General features: G+C 32.4%; 1 non-coding gene across 1 annotated transcript; it reads left to right on the forward strand.

Moving 5' to 3' along the window:
- The first annotated feature begins 1,494 nt into the window (after positions 1 to 1,494).
- Positions 1,495 to 1,601, forward strand: LOC129314721 (small nucleolar RNA R71). The gene has a single exon (XR_008594231.1). It is a non-coding gene; the product is annotated as a small nucleolar RNA R71 (small nucleolar RNA).
- Positions 1,602 to 22,997: the final 21,396 nt, after the last annotated feature.

The following is a 22,997-nucleotide window of genomic DNA, read 5'->3' on the forward strand; positions in this document are numbered from 1 at the left end:
ACATTTTATAGGGAGTTAAGGCTTCATGATAGCACTCACAGATGAGGGTAATTGTACCCTTGCATTAGGCCTAAATTTTCTTTTATTTGTACAACAATCTTTTAAAAATTTGGCATACTTAGAAAGTTCTTAACTACATCCATCAAGGGTACATTAACATGAATATTGTGGAAGAAATCATATACCTCTTGATCAAATTGTCCCTTTACTTGCTTAGGGACCACTTGTGCTTGTGGAAAAGGAAGCTTCTTCATAATCTCTTGACTTTGCTTTCCTTCTTCCTTCCTTGAACTCTCCTTTCTTGTTTCACTTTGCTCGGCCTCTCCCTCTTTTTCCTTACTAAACAACTTGGCCATAGTCCCCTTTTCCACCTTAGATGGTGGTTGCTCACATATGATCTCCTCAATGTTTTCATCCTCATCATCTCTACAAAAAGATGCATCATTAGGAGCAAAAGAAGAACTAGAAACATTAACATCAATTGAAGAATTTAAAGAGGGCTTCTCGGCCTTCCCTTGTCTTTTGTCTTCTTGTACTCTTTCTCCCAACTCCTTGCCACTCCTCAATGTGATAGCATTAAGATTAGCTTTAGGATTAGCAACGGTGTTGGATGGTAATGTAGAGGCTTGAGCATTGGCTGCACTTAATTGGTTAGCAAGCATATTCATTTGAGAAGTAAGGGCATCAATTTTAGAGTTCATGTTCTCACACTTGTTACCCATACTCTCTACCTTGTTCCCTAAGCCATCATACATGTTTTTATACAAAGAGTTCATTTCAATCAACTGCTTACGTAACACATTCACATCATTAGAAGAGTTCGAATTAGAAGAACTCTCAATTGGAACAAGCCTCCTATCACTATAAGAATTAGAAAAAGGTGTAAGAGAATTACCACTTGGATTGTAGCTTTGAGAAGAGCTACCTTGAGACAAATGAGGTGGAGGGTCACGGCCAAAGGTGTTTTGATAGGATCCTCTTTGTTGATTGTCTTGTAAAGCCACATTTGGATTTGAATAGGAGAAATTAGGATGGTCTCTCCATGAAAGGTTGTAAGTATTAGAATAAGCTCCTTGCCCTTGCCTCCCACCATAGGATTGTTTTCCATTGTAGATAGCATTTACTTGTTCAAACTTAATAGGACAATTGCTTTCTACATGCATAGGTGAGTCACAAAAAGTACAAGAATAAGGGACAAGTGCTTGAGAAGTACTTACATTGCTCACTTGAGATATTTGTGGAGCCAACATTCTCCCAATCTTGGCAGCTAGCAAGTCCACATATGAATCATTAAGAACTGAGGAACCTACCATATTCACATTTCTCTTTTCCCTTGTAGAGTATTGAGCACCACTTGAAGCCATCTTGTCAATTAGTTCCCAAGCCTTTAAGGAAGTGAGGTCAATCAAGCATCCACCACTAGCGGCATCAATGTTAACTTTGTCTCTTGGAATCAAGCCCTCATAGAAATATTGGACTAAATTCTCACTAGAAATTTGATGGTGTGGGCATTTAGCCAAAAGGCCTTGGAATCTAGTCCAATACTCATAGAGACTCTCATCCTCTCCTTGTTGGAACCCATAGATTTGCTTTCTCAAATTGGTGACCTTGGAATTTGGAAAGAATTTATCTAAGAAGAGTCTTCTTAGCTCGGCCCATGTGCTCACTTTCACATAAGAAGGGTAGTTGAAATACCACTCCTTTGCTAAACCTTCAAGAGAAAATATAAAAGCCTTAGCTTGAACATCATCAACATTTACATGCATAGGCTTCATAGTATCACAAACCAATAGGAAAGTTAGAAATGCAAATCAACATGAAACAATTCAAAACACACAAAAGCAAGAGAAATAATTTTTTTTTATTTTTTTTATTAAACTCAATAGCAACAAAATGAAAAAGAAAAAAAAAATAACACCAAACAAGTAGAAAGAGAGTTAGAAATGCTCAATCAAGAAGCTTTGGCAATTCTGGAATTCGCACAGTAGGCTCTCTGGAGACAGTGAACTTGTGAATTTTCTATCAGCAAATCCACATAATAAATTCCCCTGAAACTTTTATGAGAAACACAAGAGATATACAGGCAAATTATATAAAACTTTTAGATTAAAAATCCTTCCCAATCGTTCCCAGAATTTTTCACAAGTTGGTCCTCAAGTCTGGAGAAACAGGATTTCGTCCAGAAGACCTTCAGAGCTTCTAACAAACTTTCAAATAGGAAAATGGAAAAATTGAAGAAAATCCTAAACACAAGAAACAAAGATAAGATAGCAATAAGAAAAATGAAACTGGAATCAATCAATTTGAACGCATAAAGAGGAAGATATGCTAACTCAAAGTTGAAACAGGGTTTTGGGAATCCTCTGTAATGGCTCCCTGGACCTTGTTAGATTGTAAAATTTCCACAGGACACTTCCCACGTCCAAAATTGACCAAACCAATTTTAAAGTGAAGCTAGGATATAGAGCTTTCAATGAAATAAATTCCACGTTCAAATTCCTCAGACTCATTCCCAGTTAATTTTTCAATTTCAGACAGAGACACTAGAAACAAAGTATTTTCAGCTCTACACCAAACCAACGAAAATTGCACTAAATTTTTTTTTTCTTTTTTCAAAACAGAATAAAAACACTCAAAACACACAAAAAACACTAAACAAGACACAAAAAAAAATTTTTATAATTTTTCAAAAGATTTTCCAGGAACACTAAAAATGTAAATTAAGTACTAAACAACCTTAGAATTAAACTTAAACCATTCCCCGGCAACGGTGCCAAAATTTTGATAGGAAATTAGTCGCTTATCCTCAAAATTACACTAAAGCTAACCCTAATGCAATATAGGGCCAACCCTAGGTCATCTCCCAAGGAATGGTTTTAAGTCTAATTGAAAGTTATCTAGTGAAATAAATCAACCAAAGTTTGTAGGAATTTAGTTATCTAGCTAATTATCTAAACTAATTACCTAATATGCAAGTAATTAAAATGCTAGTGAAAGTGAGTGAAATGAACTTCCCTTTTTACAATAATGGAACCCTAGAGATTAGTTGATTTTAGACTCATTATCTTCTCATGATTAGGCTAAGTTTAGCTTCCCTTTCCTCTTGACTAAAGCTGTCATGACTTAAGAAAATTATCCTAAGCCAATTAACCTAACTAGCTAACCTCCCTAGGTCTTAGATTAAAGTCCCTAGTTCAATTAACCAATTGGTGAAGACATTAGCCAAGTGATTCATTCAAAATCCTCTCTCAACAGCCATGGTCAAACACATAAATTGAGCAACCACAAGATTATATCAAGCTACTCAACAACACAAGCATTAACACCACAAGATTATGCAATATTAACACAAGAAATTCACTAATTGAAAAACACAAGATTATGTGCCAAACAAAGAGTGGCAAAATTCAGTCATGGCTGTCCAAGAAAGAAATTAAATGAAACAATCTTCTCTCTTTACATCAACATCAAATTCAAATTAGAATTTATAAGCTAAGATGATTAAACCCTAGATTAAGGAATCTAACCATCTAGTAAAAAGAGAAGAGGATAGGAAATAAAAGAACTTAGCCAATTTGAAGCTCAAGACTCATCCTCCATCTTCATCTCTCTAGGATTCCACAAAGAAACTTAGCCAATCTTCATCTTCAAGAACCCTAGTGATTGCTTGTGAAGGCCAAACTCCATAGCTCTTGAATGATGAAAATGAGCTTCAATCCTTGTGAAAATGGAAGGGATGGAACGAAAATGAAGAGAGGAGAAGAATGGTATGAGTTTTGTGGAGGTTTGGTGGCTGAAAAATGGAGGTTAGGGTGCTGGAAAATGAAGAACAAAAGAGAGAAAATGAAGAACACTATGAACAAGAGAGAGAGAATGTGGAAGATGAATGAGATATGTGTTGGATCCCATTTGGGACTTAAAATGGCGTGCTCCTTGGTGTCTCCCATCAGCTGAAGCTTAATTAAAATAAGAAAAAAGAAATTAAAATGTAAATGGGAGCCTTGTCACACTTGCAAGGTGGCAACTTCCTATTGGTTTGTAGATGATTCCAATGTGTGCCTAATTTCCCATGTGTCATCCACATCATTTTAGCTGATCTAATCCCTCAAAATAATCATAATTCACGTGCAAACCATCAGCCATTGTCCTCAAGGAGTGTTGACCTCAATTGCCCAATTGATGCACAAGTCACATGCCACCTATGTCACATAAATCACATAATTCAATTAAATAGCATATGATATAATAAAATCTAATTCATGTCTAGAATTAAATTCATAATTAGAAGGGAGAATTTATTAAATTAACCAAGTTTCAGGCTGCATAAAATTATATAAAAATTTTCACACAAAGGCAAACCAAAAACTAGGACAAACTAAGACACTTAAGAAAGTGTTGACTTTTTTATTTAATTACTCCCAAACTAAAATGAATTTTAAAAATATAATTTCACCATTCATCAACTGGACATAAAATGCACTTTGTTAATTTTTCTTGTACATTTTCTCAAAAGTTCATTTTTTGGACCAAAATGCCCCTAGTGCACTGATCTTAGAAACTTAGGCAAAGTTCCAAATCTAATGCAATGTTTGCACTTGAAGGTGATAAATCATTAATAAAATGGTCCTAATTGACAAATAAAAGTGGGTAACAAATGTGTTCTATCAAAGGGCTACCGCGTCATTCTGGAAGCACGCGGCTAAAGAAGTTAGTCTATGAGAGCAAAATTAGATTTGGTACTTGGAATGTTGGGACATTAAATTGTAAATCTGTAGAGATTGTCGGGGTTATGATTCAAAGGAAAATCAATATCCTTTACCTGCAAGAAACAAAATGGCGTGGAGAAGAAGCTAAGGATATTCAAGTTTTCAAACCTTAGTATATAGGAAAAGTAAGTGCACGCAATGGAGTAGGCATCATTATAGATAAGGAGTGGAAGAAGAATGTTGTAGAAGTTAGCAGAATTGGAGATAGAATTATTTCCTTAAAATTGATAATTGGACGTGAGACTGTTAATATTGTTAGCGCTTATGTGCCGCAAGTCGGGACAAAAGCCAGTCTTAAGGAATTATTTTGGGAGGATCTGGAGGGGTTGATTTGACACATACCACAGAGTGAAAAGATTTTTATTGGAGGAGACTTTAATGGGCATGTCGGGAGGGAAGCTGGTCAGTATACGAGGGTGCATGGTGGTTTTGGTTTTGGAGAGCTAAACAATGAAGGACAAACTCTTCTTGATTTCTCATTGGCGTATGATTTTAAGATTACCAACACTTGTTTCAAGAAGAGAGATAAGTATCTCATCACTTACAAAAGTGGAGCCTCAAGGTCACAGATTGATTTTCTTTTGGTTAGGAACACAGATTGAAGACTTTGTAAAAATTGCAAGGTGATCCCCGGAGATGCTGTAACGACACAACATAAGGTCCTAGTCCTTGATGTGTGTATTATGAGTAAAATCCAAAAACGTCGACAAGTAGTAGCACCAAGGATTAGGTGGTGGCAATTAAAAGGTGAGAAACAAGATATTTTCAAGCGAAATCTTTTGGATAAAGGAATTTGGGAATCTCAGGGAAGTGCTAACATCATGTGGGAGGATATGGCTAAAAAGATACGGGAGGTTGCAAAAGTAGTTTTGGGAGAATCAAAAGGTTCTGGCCTGAGAGATAAGGAGTCTTGGTGGTGGAATAATAGTGTACAAGATAAAATCAAGTATAAGAAGAACTGTTTTAAAGCCATACATTTGTGTAACAATGAGGAAAATTGGGAGAGGTACCGTATGGCTAAGAAAGAAACTAAGAGAGCTGTGGGTGAAGCTCGTTCTAAAGCTTTTGAAGAATTTTATAAGAGCCTTGAGATGAAGAAAGGAGAGTGAAATATTTATAAGATTGTCAAAAGTAGGGAAAGAAAATCAAGAGATCTAGAACATGTAAGGTGTATTAAGGATGAAGAGGGAAGAACTTTAGTTACAGATGATGAAATTAAAAATAGATGGGAGACTTACTTTTCTAAACTTTTCAATGATGGAGAGGGTTCATCTAGTAACTTGGAGGATTTAGTAACTAGTGAAAGAGAACAAAATTTGTCATTCTATCGAATAATACGTGATAAGGAGGTAAAGGAAGCTCTTAAGAAAATGGCAAATGGTAGAGCTAATGGACCTGATTGTATATCTATCGAAGCGTGGAAATGTTTAGGTGAAGAAGGGGTGAGATGGTTAACTAAGTTATTTAATGTGATCTTATGGTCCAAGAAAATGCCTGATGAATGGAGGAGAAGTACATTAATTCCTATTTATAAAAATAAAGGAGATATTCAAAATTGTACTAACTATAGAGGGATTAAGCTCATGAGTCACACAATGAAATTGTGGGAGAAAGTAATTGAGCACAGGTTGAGATTGGAGACAAGTATTTCTGAGAATCAGTTTGGTTTTATGCCAGGTAGATCAACTACAGAGGCGATTTATCTACTAAGGGGATTAATGGAAAAGTATCGTTGTAAAGATAAAGATCTACACATGGTTTTTATTGATTTGGAAAAAACTTATGACCGTATACCAAGAGAAGTGCTTTGGAAAGCGTTAGAAGAAAAGGGAGTACGGATTCCTTATATTAAAGCCATACAAGATATGTATGAGGGGGTAAAAACTAGTATAAGAACGTTTAGTAGTCAAACAAAGGATTTTCCTATAAAGATTGGACTACATCAGGGATCATCTTTGAGTCCTTATTTGTTCAACTTGATCTTAAATGTTTTGACGGAACATATTCAAGGGGAAATTCCGAAATGTATGCTCTTCACGGATGATATAGTTCTTATAGCAAATACAAGAGAAGAGGTTAATTGCAAACTTAAGTTATGGAGTAGGACATTGGAGTCGAAAGGTTTTCGTCTGAGTAGAAGTAAGACGGAATATTTATATTGTAAATTTGGTAAAGGACTATTCGACCATAATTTGGAAGTGAAATTGAGAGATCAAATTATACCTCAAGTGAAAAAGTTTAGATATTTGGGAGCCATTATTCAAAATGATGGCGAAATCAGTGGAGATATTTCACATAGAATTCAAGCTGGGTGGTTTAATTGGAGAAAAGCTAAAGGAGTTATTTGCGACCGTAAGGTGCCTAATAAACTTAAAGGAAAGTTTTATTGCACTGCTATCAGACCGGCAATGTTATATAGTAGTGAATGCTGGGCTCTAACGGGACAGCAAGAGCATAAAGTTGGAGTAGCAGAGATGAGAATGTTACGATGGATGTGCGAACATACATGTAAAGATAAAATTCAAAATGAGCACGTATGCAAAAAAGTGAGGGTGGCACCTATTGAGGAAAAAATGGTAGAAAATCGGTTGAGATGGTTTGGGCATGTACAAAGAAGACTAAGGGAGGCACCGGTAAGAAGAGTGGAACATATAACTTTGAGTCCGATTAAGAGAGGTAGTGGAAGGTCTAAAGAACAATTTTGGAAGTTATTGAACGCGATCTGTTAATTAATAATATTCCTAAAAGTTTGATAAATGATAGAGCACAATGGCGTCTTGCAATCCATGTAGCCGACCCCACTTAGTGGGATAAAGGCTTGTTGTTGTTGTTGTTTGGTTATATATATACATATATATTTTGTAAAAGTTAAGTATTTTAGAAAATGTATAGACTATTGATTTATAGAACTTCATGTTTTTAAACTAAATGGTAAGATCCATTATACCTATTTAGAAAGTTGTTATGCATGATTAAGTGAAGATATGCAATGAAATGTGGCATGTTAGTGGGTGGGAGGTCACTCTAGTTGAGTTAGTAGAGATAAAGTCCATATGGCACTACTTCACCTTAGGACACGAGGTATAATTTATATTTCTCCACGGTGCTCAAAAGGGGTGTAGCATTAGAGAGTCCTGAATACCCCAAATGAGTGTGGAGTTGAAGACTATGCTCCTTACCATTCATAGGATGTGGTGTTGGAGTAACGAATGGCCTATTGGTTCGATAGGAAGTTTTAGAGGATCAGGTGATTAGCGATTATGCAATGTATCATGGTGATATTACTTATATATGTGTATATGTGTGTATTTTTACTATGCATCTTATTAAAGCTTGTTTACAACTTAGCATGTTAATTGATAATGTAAATTATCTTAGTTATTGAGATTTTTATCTAACCCATAATTGCTATTTTTACAAGCTCTATTATCGAATTTGAGCAAGGGAAGGAATCACACAAGGATTAGCTGAGTAACTACACGTACTATAATGCCCAATTTTATTTTGAGTTATGCACATAAACTTAAAGATATGATACTATATGTTGCCAACTAGGAATCGATAACATTTTATTGGTTGCAGTTGTATTATATCCTGTTATATTGTATTTTAGCCCTATGTTATATATGTGGTGAATGTGTGGTAATTTTTTCGGTGAAGGGCCAAAATACTTGTACAAGTGCAAGAAATATTGTACAAATGTAGTGATCATATAGACATAGTGGGTTATGTAGCAATAAAGAGGCTAAATAGTATGTGTTTGTGATTTTGTGATTTTGGTCATATTAGGTGAAATTAGCATTAAGTAGCCAATTTTTGTGTTTGATGTGTTATCATGTATTTAAATGGTCAATCAAGAGTATATTAGTCTATTAGACTTAGTTCAAGCCTCAAAATGAGTTAATGGTATAAGTTTTAAGTTTTGGATACTTGGACACTTACAAATCATTTTAAAATCTGAATTTTCACATTTAAGTGTCTAAAATTCTCGTACGGTATCATATTAGGATGAAACTTGTACTATTAGTTAGCTTATCGGATAAGCTTTATGCAAAACCTTGAATTTCTCCAATCAAACATCAGATGCGAAAATGGCTCACGATCGAAGTTCACCTTAAAAAGCTGTCATGACAATAACATATGCATTGTGGCAACACACATGCCGTGGCACACGATGCAAAGGCTGAATTGACCTCTCTATGCCACATGCCATAGCACATCGGCTATGGGCCACGGCATATGTGCTAGAATGTACTAAAAGGACATTTTTGGCCTTGTTTTTAAGTGTTTTGCTTCCAAAACTTTCCTATACTTCCTATATTTTTAAAAATCATTAATTTTGAGTTCAAACTATTTATTCAAAGAGTTTTTGTAGGATCCTAAATAAGTTTTAAATTAATTATAAATGTTTGATTAAGTTAACCCTTTTGTGTTTATGGTAAGCTTAAGAGTGATTTATAGCTCATAATTACCATTATAATGTAATAAAGTGGCAATTATGTCAAGGCAGAAATTACAAAAATAGTATGCAAACTAAAGTTTTTAGTGCTAAATATGTAACACTAATGTTATAAGATTAACACCAGTACTAATAAGTGTTTTGAGTATGTTTCAGAAAAATAGAATATGGAGAAATGCTAAGTTATGCTGGCAATACTGGAGTTATGGATGAGAGTGCAAAATTAGCAAGCAGGAAGGAGTTAGGAATGACTACAATGACACCAGTGCTAATGAGTAACACTAGTACTACAATCTTGTGATGTCAGAGATTGTTCAAGCTAAGTAAGCATGGTTTAGTACAAGCTCAAATTACACTAGTGCTATTATGCTAGTACCGATACAATTGAGGTAATTTTTAAACTTCCTTGTTTTTAAATTTGTAATGTATAGGAGTAACACCGGTGCTATGGTGAGTAATACTAGTGCTATGTGTGTGTGTGTGTATTTACTTTTCTTGTTCAATCGTATCAATTTACCTTAAACACATTAGTGCTACCCTCAATTTCTCTCTACCTTAAACCATTTCTTGAGATTTTTCTCACCTACAAGCCTTAAAATCAATGGAAATCATCTCTTGATTTGTCGATGATAACCCATACACCAATTCATTCTTGAATCATCATTTTCACTAATTAAACCCTAGATGAAACCTGCAAGAATGAAGACTATGAAAGAATCTCTTTAAGCTAGGGGTCTCTCTATATTTAACTACTTTAAATTAAGAGACATTATTGTAAAAAGAGCAAAGACAAGATGAGGCAACCCTAGTTTGAGTAACTACAACCATGTTATGGAGAAGGCATGACAAGTTGTCAATGAAAGAAAAAGAAAAGAAAGGTTAAGGAAAAGGATATAGATTGAGGAATCTAAAGAAACAATTGAGTCTAAGCTTCCTAAATCAACTCTTAAGAAGTTGAGAATAGCTAGGAAAACTCAGAAAGAGAAGAAAAAGACTAAGGCTCTAATATCCTCTATATAAGCCTCGGGTTTATTTGGAAAACTACTGAGGGTGTGCCACCAACTAAAGCTCAATATGGAAATGTTGAAGAACAAAGTAAGAGGAAGAGAAAGGGAGAAGAGCTTATAGCTGAAGCCTTAGATGAAAGCAATGATTTTTCTAGATTTTGTTTTGATTCATTAAACACAGGATAAATTCCTAGCCTAGCCTTAAAAATGGCCAAAAAAGAAATGAGCAAATCTTGGATAGTCAATCTTATTAAGCTCAAGGAGAAGGGGTATGATGTAACTGAAATGATGAAGCCACATAAGACTTTAGTAGAGCTCAATATGGCAGTGTGTCTAAAAATGATAAGAGCTTTCTACAACTATATCCAAGTGTTACAAGAAGGACAAGTGCTCAAGGCAACTGTGAGAGGAAGGGCTTTTGATATAACAGAAGAATATCTTAAAACTTTACTGGACTTCCTAATTGATAAGAGATTTCTAAAGCCCTTAGACCTATCTTACATAAAGCCTGTCATATTCAAGGTTTTAGTGCCTTCCTAGAAACCAAGTGATGGAGCAATTGAAAAGCCCAAGTCAATGCCAATAGCTCATAGGGTAATTTAACATATTCTCTGGAGATCTAATATCTATAAAAGGTCTGGAGTGAATAAGTTTAATTAGGAAGATTTTAGGTATATGATTGCTTTTCTTAAAAGATTTAAGCTGGATATTGCTACTATTATCTTTAACAAGATAAAGCAATTGGTATAAAAGAAGAGATAGAGGGATGGAAAATATTTGTTGTATGGAACTGTTATCCAAAAAATTTTGGAGAATAAAAAAAATGGATATAGAAGGTAATGATGTGTTAGGAAATGAGGAAATCAACACAACTACTCTCAAACAAATAGAGATTATCAAGGATAGGGAGGGTAGAGTAGAAGTTCAAATTGAAGCTCAATCTATAGCAATACCTAGTACTTAGCAACATAAAGCTCACATCTAGCTCAGCCAAGCTCATCAGTTCCTCCTCCATCTGAAGACATTTGCTTGGATACTAATGCTGTTAAGTAGTTGGATAGAACATTCAAGATTCAAGTTGAGCTCTTCATACTGTGCTTAAAGAGACAAGCTGAGGATTGCAATGTGTAAATTAAGAAACAAATTGAAGAAATCTAAGAATAATTCAAACAAGAGCTTACGTTACTGAGAGCTCACGTGTTGAGCCTAGGTAGAAGACTTGAACTAATAGAATCATATGAATATTACTCTACAATTAGAATGCCAACTCCTTGAGATGATTTTGTACATGAAACTGCATAAGGAATCCCCTATGCTAATAATGTCTCTATGCACACTTTCAAGACATCCACCAATCTTTAGAGAAAAAGAAAAGCAATAGAAATGGCAATTGATAGTGATCTACAAATTCCATCTAAGATTGGGAATCTTAGAGTTAGGTTATTCTCCTTTAGACTCCCAATAGCTTGACAATACTGAGTTTACTAAGGTAGCAACAATTGCAAGAGAATATATTAAAATATCATATAATGAAAAAGAGAAGCCTGCCAATCAACTAGGATTATCTCCTCCCCCTCCTATATATTTCTCTAGTGTTAATTACATAGACAATTCAAGATCAGGAATAATTCGGATTTTGTGCTTTCACCTACCTTTCTCATTGCCATACTGGAATCTAGGGAAATGTTCACATCTCTAAAAATGTTTAGTCTAAGGCCAATTTAGGATTACATTAGTGCTAGTTCAACCTACGCTCCATCCCTAAACTTATTTCTAGACCCCTTACTGATGATAAAAAGGGGAGAAGGATGGGTCGTGATGCAAATCAGAAGGGTTAAGCTTAGTTATCAAAAGAAGTGGTTGGACTTAGGAACTAGGAAGCATGAAGAGGAATCTATTGTGAGGAAGAAGGAGAGTGCTCATGTTGTGAGAAAGAAGAGAAGTTCTCCTACTAGACCTAGTAAGTTTAAACCGAAGGTTGTTAAGGAGTTGCTTGATCTGTCTAAGTCTTTTAAGCCCAAGACTTTATCTAAGCCCTTTACTTTAAGCCTCAAACATCTTAGTCCCCTTATCTAAACAACCCTTAAACCTCTATCACCTACTCTAAAGAAATTCAATAAATTAATGGATTTATTTGGAACGATTTTCAAATATTGCACAAAATGCTTGTGTACTGTTGATTTTTTCGTTTATGTTCTATCTTTATCTTTTTTGAATTGACTTAATTAAAACTCTTTTGTTTATATATCCAAATGAATTATTTCAGTAAATTTCTATTTATAATGTTATCTTTGATAAATTATCTGCTTTTAGAAGAGACGAAAGTCTCTCCAAGAGTAATGTTATCATCAAAAAGATAAAGAAATGTTGAACCTTAGTTTTGATGATTACAAACTAAAGAGAAGATTGTGTTTTACAGGCTATTTAATTTGATAAAATAAGGGTAAGGTAACTGGCTAAGAATTTTAATCTAATCTAACTTAAATGACTTAGTATCGGCACCTTAAATCTTGCATTCAATCAATTCTTGAACCTTTTGTCCCAAAAATTCTTATTTCTTATGAAATTCTAACTAAGTTAAGTATTTGATTTAACTTTAGATTTTTAAATCTCTTTTTGGAAGTTTTCCAAGCCAAATCTTCTATCAAAATTCACCTTTTGGAACTTTAAATTTTTCTTAAGTGTCTTTAGTGTAACTTCTCCAATATCCACCAAATGACATTAGAAAAGGTTAACCAAATCACCATGTTTTGAAACCAAACTGTACTCAGAAAATTTATTTAAAGAGCTCGGGACCCAAGACTTAATTTTTAAATCATATAAATTCTTTCAAGTTCTAATTCATAATAATCATTACACAGCAGAAGACTAATGATTGCATTCCTCATAATCAACATGTGCCTTTAAAATAAAGAAATATAGTCTAGAAATAAAGGATGTGCCATGCACCACATGTGTTATGGCATCTGGCACAGAGCCATGAGCTTTCATCCTTTATACCAAGCACTATAGCATAACACACCATGCATCGTGGCCCACATAACAGTTTTTGCTGCTATTATCTGACAGTTCACAAGGCAAAATTTTGGTATACACCATTTTCACATACAATGTTTGATCCCACACAAAGCTTACTTCATAATCTACCTAATGTGACAGGTTTAGACACAATCCAATAGTTTGATCAAAATTTAGATACTCGAGTGCAAAAGGCTACTTTTTTGAAAAATTTAGCACACTCAAGCGATCAAACCATTCATATTATCTTATTAGATCATTCTAAGTCTTGAACCAAGTCCAAAAGGACCTATTTTACTTAATTGACCACATTTTATATCATATACACACACAAATCAGAATTCAACAGTTCAATAACACATTTTCACAAAAATAAAATTTTCCAAAACATTGCCGTAATATAGTATTTGGGCAAAAATTCATTTCATTCCCCACACATTCACCACTAGCGTATTCACAATATAATCACAATTAAATCTTAGCCCCTATTTCTCATTTCATCACATATTTACATGTATGGGCTAAGATTTACAAAATCATTGCAATCTCAACAATTCACAACTATAAACATGCATATAAGTCTTATGGAAACTCTTATACACATAATACAAAAGAAGGATGTTCATTACACTAACTCAAAGATTTCATGCCAATAGTATGACTATGTCGGTTCTGACTCTTTTCCCTTGCCCAGCTCGCTATTGTAACCTATAAAAATGTAACCACAGTGAGATAAATATCTTAGTAATAGAATAATTCTCTACTATTAATTACACATGCAACCATAAGCAAGTATTGTGTAGTATATAATTAAACATAACATTTAACATAGATTTCACTTCAAATCACATCAATATAGCATTTCACCACTTTCATAATAATTCACTAATATTACTATGATCATTATCATTTGAACCTCCAAATCACCTCAACTCAAAACTATAGGCTCGCCTTAGACTAATGTACACACTCATTAGCCTTGAGCACACCTTAAGTGCTAGAATCATCTAACCAAAGGCATTCTATCTCACTTACAGACTATAACTTCCCCCAATACACACAATGGGATGTCATTAGCTCCAATACTGCATCATAGATACTAAGGGGAATAAATCTCTAACATCATACCTTGATAAGCACTAAGGAGATAATCTCCAACACCGCACCTCAAAGGGTGATAAGGAGATAATCTCCAACACCATACCTTAAAAGGTGCTAAGGAGATATAATTCTCTAATATTGCACCCTGTGGGGTATTAAGGAGAATAATGCTATATGGCCTTTCACTACTTTTCCCTACGAGTGAACTCCCACCATTATGATCATGCTTTCATATCAACCAAACTCTCATATACATTTAAAACCACATATACATATATTTGTGCGTGTGTATATATATATTCTAATGCATGCATTTCATAAAGTCAATTCTCTATAAATCATTTTCATGCATTTAACATTCATTTAGTAAATACGCTTATTCTAAAACCTTTTTATACAATAATATTCATACTTTCAAATAGCTACAATATATAATAGAATAAGGAAAGTTATTCAGTTACCTTAACCTTTCTATCAAAAGAAAGGTTACCCATAAACTTTTGCAATCACTAATGACATGTTACCAGCTTCCTTTCTCACTTTACTCATGAAATATGCCAATCTACACATAATTGGCATTATTAGTTAATTAATACAATTGACCAAAAGCACTAAATTATTGCTTAAATCCATTTTAGCCATCCATTCCATTCTACTTAGCCACTTTAGGTTCATTATTCCTCAATTATCACTTTCTATCACTTTTAGTGGTTCCATTTTGCTTCTACTCAATTTTGCCCCTTTTATCACTGATTTAAGGCTAAATTTAAGCTTATAGTTTTAAAGTTTTATCATTCAACTCCAAACTAGTTACAAAGCTTTAATTTAACTCTCAAGAGCCTTTTTATTTACTATAAGGTAAGAAACTAATTCCTTAAATTTTTCAAATTTAATTTCTCTATAATTTATACTAAGAGAAATTATAATAGAATCGAAGGTAAGGGTGGTACAAAACTTACCCAATAAGTTACTAGTTGAAAATCTCTTTGATGCCTCAAATACTCTTGCCTTGGTAGAGGAATGCCTCCCTCTTCACTCTTTCCATTCTTTTCTTTCTTTTCCCTTCTAAACTCCATACTGATTCACAACTTAAGAAGTCATTTTATGTGCCATGTGCCACGGCACAGGCAATATTAGCCGCAGCGTGAGGCACAATGAAAGAAATCCTCACCGTGCACACATGCTTCATTTCAAAACACAATTCTTCTACACGTATCTGTTCATCTAACACCCTAAAGACTAAAACCATCAAGTAGTCATCTAAATTTTAAATGACTTACTAATTACTAATTCACCCTTGATTAGTAACTAATTACAAGATTATAAAAATAAGAATGTTACATTTAGCAAAGGTATTGTGCTTTTAGCACTAGTGTTACTTCCCTATCTCAGCCATTTGTCTAACTTTTGGAACCTATATTACTTTCTAGCACCAGTACTACTTGTGTTCTCTTCTTTATTGACTTAGTCTTATTTACTCTTTACATTTGTTTAGCACCTATACTGAGTGTCAACATCTATACTATTTCTAAGATTCTTATTGTTCAGTATATGAGAATCAGTGGTTAACACTTGTGCTATTTAATAGCACCGGTACTATTCTATAGCTTTAAATATCTTGCTCTTTGAATGATTTCGTCCAAGTTACATTAACACCCATACTATTTTCTTAGCATCTGTTCTATCAAGATTCCTTAAGAAAATTATTTTATTTCCATAAAATGAAAAAGATCATCATCATTTACAAAGAGCTTTATTCTGGTACTAATAGAGCAACACATGTGCTATCTTCATTGTGCTTTCATTAATATTCTTCACAATACCAGTACTAACCTTAATAGTACCGGTACTAGGTTGAAGATTCATGCTCTATTTTATGTTCTCAATATTAAACTATTCAAAACACATTCCTTTTCTATTCTTTTCATTTACAATCAATTGTGTTTATTCTATAAACCTTCTTGATCTCCTTCTAGTTGGATTAAACACTTTATGATTCATTCTTGATTTATAACACCTATGCTAAAATGCTACACTGATATAAGCCTTCACCTACTTTATTAAAGCATTTAATATTATAACTGTTACCTTGCATAAAGGAAAAATGTTCATTAGAAAGTATTTTTTTTCATTGCTTCATCATTAGAGAAACTCAAAAAAACTCAAAAACTTAGAAAAGTTGAGAGAAAAGAAGAACTTAAGTATAACTGACTTCCAATGGAAAGATTTATGAGTATAATGAACTATTTTGACTCTTAACTATAAATAAGCTTATTTAAAGACAAAGAGAGAATAGTAAAGCTGACAAAAACAACATCCTATCGTTATTATGCATTCAATTGTTACGAACCCGCCCGAAAAATTTAGGGCCAAACTCGAAAAAATATTATTTTTTTATTATTCGGGCCTATTTGGGCCGCCCGAATAGGCCCGAGGAAATTCGGGCCAAGCCCGATCGGGTTCGGGCTTGGCCTGAATACCCAAACAAAAAAATAATTTTTTTAAAAAAAATATATAAAATATGATAAATATTAATTAATTTTTCAAGTTTTATATCATTTTATACCAAAATATTATATATATAAGTGTTTTAATGTAGTTATTTTTTTAAAAAAAATTAAAATAGTTATATTTCATATTTTTATTATTTGTAATCAATAAAATATCTCAAAATAATATTTAAAATATATTTTAATATTGATTTTAATATTTTAAGACCCAGTTTTTGTTAAAAAAAAATTTTGAGTCCTATAAATCATTTGCATGTAAAAAAATAATTTTTTTATAAATTAAGAGAATTAATTTTAAAGTAAAAATAAAATTGAAAATAATTTTAAAAATAAAATTTAGGCATGTACGAATTTCCGACTCTACTACTAGATAAACATAATAAATAGAATAATATTCTTGAATAATTACTTGGTTATTGTCCATGCTAGATTTGGTTAAAAATTAAGAGTAAACTAGAGTAAGAATCCTTTTTATATAAGAGTTAAATAATATAAAAAGTTAAAGAAAAATGATTTCAAAAAAAATAATATTTTACTCATAATTAAATAATTTTTTTATATAATATAATGATGGCAATTTTTTTATATTCATAAAAATGAAAAGTACAATTTACCTAAAAGTTATTAAAAACTTTGAACTAATTGAAATAATAATTTTAAGTTAGTAGTCTAACTGTGATTGAATTGGGATCAGGTTAATCATAATTAAAATATATAAAATATTTATATATGACTATGATAAGAGCAATATTTAAACAACTAAGACATTAATTTACAAGTAAAGGAAACATTCATGAATAAATTACACATAATACAACAAAATAATAATAGATGCTACTTAAATATAAAGTTGATAAATTATTTTTTATTTTATTCTTTTAAAATTAAGATAATATTTTATGATTAATAGAATTATTTAAAAATTAAAATTGGTTCAAAAAATATAGAAAAAATATTTTTAAAAAGTTTCGGGTATTCGGGCCAGCCCGAATAAGCCCGAAGCCCGAAGGTGTTAAGGCCGGGCTTGGCTATATGGGCTTTTTAGAAGGGGTAGAATGCTTTAAGCCCGATCCGAATAAGCCCGGCCCAAATTGAGCCCGGCCCGAATAAGCCCAGCCTACCCGAATTACCGACTCTAATTGTCTGTGACCTTCATAGATTATATATCTACTCTTAGAGAGAGTTTATAGTAGTAGTAGTTCATTCTTGAACTTACTCTATTTATCCTTATTTTACATAATCGAAATAGAGTAACTTAAGCTTGGGGAGCTTAAGAGGATTTGTTATTACCTTTGTAACGGGGAGAGTCTTAGACTTAGGGAGAAGTTTGTATATGTATTGAGGCAACCAAGAGCCTAGTTCAATCTTAGTGATTTAGTTAGAAATCTTTTATGGAGACTGGACTTAAACTCAAGTGAAAGGAGTCAAACTATTATAAATTATATATACAAACTCTACTCTTTCATCTCTTGTGTTTAGTGATATCATTCCTATACTTCTCTTTTTATTTTTGCAAATTTGATTTTAAATTTTAATTAGCCCAATTCAACCCCGTCTTGGGGTCATTTACACACATTACACGAGATATGATGATGCCCTATCATCGGATCACAACACCTCTATCCTTTATGTTCATTGTCATAGCCTACGAATATATAGCATATGACCATCTTCTCAAACTTGCTACGCTGCTATTCAGGAAGAAACACATAACATGCACATTAAATACTAAAAAATGACTTATTGTGGGCTTGGTCTTCCATAACTTCTCATATGGTGACTTGAATTTGAGTCTCACTTAAGGCAATCTATTAGTCACATAGACTCATACACTCTGCCTAAAATATTAGGGGCATATTTTTGGTATGAAGCATACTCCTGCATGTCTCTGCCAAATGCCAATTCTTCCGTTCAACAACTCCATTTTATTGTGGTATGTATGGACACATTAATTAACGTTGTATCTTATTCTCCCTTAAAAAGTTAAACTCATATGAGGTATACTTTCTACCATTATCAATCTATAGGCACTAAACTTTCTACCCATCCCACTTTCTGCTATTATCTTGAATTCCTTAAATTTCTCTATAGCTTCTAATTTTTCTTTCATAAAGAATGCCTAGACATATCTAGAATAATCATCAATAAAATAATCATATAATGACAACCTTTCATTAATGCTTGACTTATGGCTCCAAATATGTCTGATTGAACTAATTGAAGGGGCAGTTTTGATTGAAATTTAGAATCATCGTAAGGTAGTTGATGTGTCTTACTGTACTAACAACCAGCACAGATGATGCCATCTTGTACTTCAAACTAAAAGATAACATTCAATAGTGATTTATTCATCATCACCTTGAGCTTCCCATAGCTTACATGTCCCAACCACACATGCCACCAGTCAATAGTCTTGTTCATCTTCATCTTGTCTACATATGTTGTCTCTACTAACATTATGCATCCTGACTCGAGCCATAGATCTTCTATGACTGGTGTCCTGATCACCTTCAAGCTTTTATAAATCTTCACATCTTTAAGCCCCAACAGCATGTAGTTCTATGAGTCAGCAAGCTGATATACAGATAGCAAAGTCTTCACATTTGACACACAATATATGTTATCCAACTGTATTGGCTAAGAATTATAGTGAGGAACTATTTCAATCTTGCGGACATGCTTGATTGGCAACTTGGCATTGTTAACGGTCACCACCTCTCTTTTCCCTTTATACTCCATTATGTTTAATAATTTTCTCTGATCTTTAGTCATATGATTTGATCATCTTGAATCTATAAACCAATTTGTTTAGCCAATTCTTCTTGATGGCTAAAACATTCTCCAACTCCACTAGAGTTGGTTTTGTAGCCCATCCACTAACAGCTATGACAAGAGCATTATATTTAGGCCTTAGGCTATGAAGTATTATCCATCTCATTCTCTTTTCTGTGATTTTTTCTTTTGATTTAATTTTGAAATGTCATCACATAAGGGTTTTATTTGCTAAAATACTAGTTTACTGTCATGTCTCCTTGGATGATCGATGATAATTCATTCTCTAGTCTTTAAAGCTTCACATTGTTCATCCTTGTGAAGCGTGGTGCAAGTGTGTCCCAAGGTTCTTTCAGCATCTTCACGTCTTATTTATCTTGAAGAAGATCATCTTCAATAATCACCGACAAGACATACATTGCCTTCCTAGCCTTCACTTTCCATATGCTATTAAGTTCTTCTGGAGTTGTTGGTGGTGTAGTATATTACCACCAACAATATCCTAAAGATCTTGTCTAAGCAAATACTATTTGTATTTGATAATATCTTGACTTAATATCAAATTTTGAAAAGATTTATGCATTAGATACTCTTCCTATTAAATCTTTTGTTTATTAAGAATAGAATATCTAATCCATCTTAAAAGTTTATTCAATGGCTTGTAGTTTGTGACTAATGTAGGTGCACCTCTGATCTTTCTATTTTTGCACTATTTTGGACATAAAAAGCTGGACAACTCTATGGGAATTTTCTTGGACTTATTAATTTCTTTTCAAGTAAATGTTGTATTTCTATTTTACAATATTCTAATAATTATTGATTCATCTGTATAGGTCTAGCTTTTATTGGCGTTTGTTTTTCATTAAAGTTTTGTTTGTATGGTAATTCTACTATATTTCTCTATTCCAAAAGGCATTTGGATGTTTTGTACAAATATCTTTTTCAATTTTTTCTTTTATTTCTTCTATTATTTTTTATTTTTGGAGTATTATTTGTATTTCAATTATTTTATAATGTATTTCTTTGGTTAGAAAGTTTATTTGTTTTTGTTTTCTATTTATAACATTTTTTTCTAAATATAGAATCTTGTTTTAATATTTTTACTTCTATGACTATCTAAGGTTATACCCATTCAAATATTATCTTTTCTCTTGCTATTTTTGTAATTATTCCTATTTGATTAACTTTAAAAGGTGATATTGGCTCTAAAAATGGGGTATCTAATATGGCAGATTCACTTATATTTTTAACTAACACAAAAATGTTTTTAAAACATATTCTTTTATTATATATGTGTGCATTTGTTAATTTATATTATATATCTAATTTTGAACTAATTGGCTATGTTTAACTTTTCTAGATTTTTTCATAATATTTTGTCGGAAATAAATTCATGTCAGCTTCTGAGGACCACAATATTTCTTGAACATTCTCTATTTATTACTAAGTCCATTTGACAATATCATTTTCTACAAGTTATCTAGGATATAGTGTTTAGATATTTCTTTTGGTCTATTTCAAAAGGAATTTTATATCTATTTCACTTTCTTCTTTTCCGGAACTGTTATCTCCAATTCTTTCTTTAGTTTCTGCTATTGTTTTTATTTCCAAAAGTTCAAATTCTCTTTGTGTAATTCATTCCCTTTTAATTCCTTTATTTCTTGCTTTATTTGTTTTATTTCTTCCTGTAATTCCTTAATTCCTACTTGTAGGGTAGTTTTTTCCTTTTTCAAATCTTCCTAATATATCTTTCACACTCATAGATTATTGGTCTTTTGTTGTTTCTCTTATTTATCTAATATATCTTTTATTTTTAATAAATATTTTTCTTTATATCTTCGTCTTGTATTTTATCTATGATTTCTGCTAAAAATTTTAAATTTTCTTTATCTATTGTATTTACTTCTTTCTTTATTACATAATTTTTACAGTTGCATATTCATGTACCTAGACATTATTCTTCTTTTGTTGATTCTAAGGTTTCACTATTAATGTTTTCCTGTATATGAAATAACTTGTTCTAATTTTTCTTCTTCTGAATTATAATCACTATCTATCATTATTCTTAATAAATTTTGCTTATTTTCTTCACTTATATGTAATTTTTTAATTTTCTTTTGTCTTACATTCATTGGCATAGTGGCCTAATCTTCCACGTTTATAATAGACTATTTTACTTTTCTCTTTTTTAGGAATTTTTTTTTCCTAAAGGACTTTCTATATTTCTTCAGGAAATATTTCTTATATTTTTTTTATATCTTTTGTAGTGACTTTGTATGTATGTTCTTTTATTATTGTCTAGAATGAGCTTGCATTTTCTCAAATCCATATTATTCACAAAAGTTTCCAACTTCTTAATTTCCATGTTTTGTTTCACTATATATTTTCTTTTGCATTTTTATTTCATTACAAAGTTTTAAAAATGTAGTATTTATAATATTAATTATCTGTCCGGCTAAAGTTTACATTTAGTCCTTTAATTTGACATATGATTTCATTTTAGTCCTTTAACTTTATAAAGTGTCTTTTTAGTCTTTTAACCCTTAATATCGTTAGTTTCATCACAACAAATTTTTACATTAAACTTTTAAATATTGACAAAATATTTTCAAATGGTGACATATTAAGTTTTTTTTAAAATAATAATGATTGACACAAAAAATAATTATTTCAAACTAACAGTATTAGGGTTAAAGGACTAAAAGGATATTTTATAAAATTAAATGATCAAATTGAAACTTATATAAAGTTAGAAGACTAAAAATATATTTTAGCCTTATCTGTCCACATGTTAAAATATTATAATTTAGCGTTAAGCTAAATCTGGCCTCAATTTTTCCATCTGGACGCATCCCATATCCTAAAGTATTTTTTAGCACAATTTCACCCCCAAATTTTTTATTTTGGTACAAATTTCACCCTGTTGTTAAGCAGATTTAACCTCTCATTGACTGTTAGTCGGTGAGATTTGACCATTATATGCACAATTGCAGTTACATGGCATATTTTAAAATTTAAAAATAAAAAAGAAACAATCCTCTCCTAGCCACATCATCAGTCTATTCCCCTCACGCAGACAAGTCTTTTCTATCCTTCAGTTTTCCTCTTCAAAATTGAAAAGAAAGGGACCGGAAGCATATTCACCCAAAGCATATTCATTCTTCGTTCGTCATTCAAAATCAAGGACAAAAATGATGAACCCATTGTGCTCTCATCGCCCTTTCCTTTCTCTATCAACCCAACTATGATGCTTCATTTCCCTTACAACCTGCTAAACGCTGGCAACCATGGCAACAAAATCAAGATCAACAACCTAAACCATAGCAGCAAAATTAGAATTCCAAATCCAGCAATTAAACCTAGA

Source organism: Prosopis cineraria, unplaced genomic scaffold (assembly GCF_029017545.1).
Source record: "Prosopis cineraria cultivar Desert tree isolate PC_DT_omini unplaced genomic scaffold, ASM2901754v1 PC6, whole genome shotgun sequence".
NCBI lineage: Eukaryota > Viridiplantae > Streptophyta > Magnoliopsida > Fabales > Fabaceae > Prosopis > Prosopis cineraria.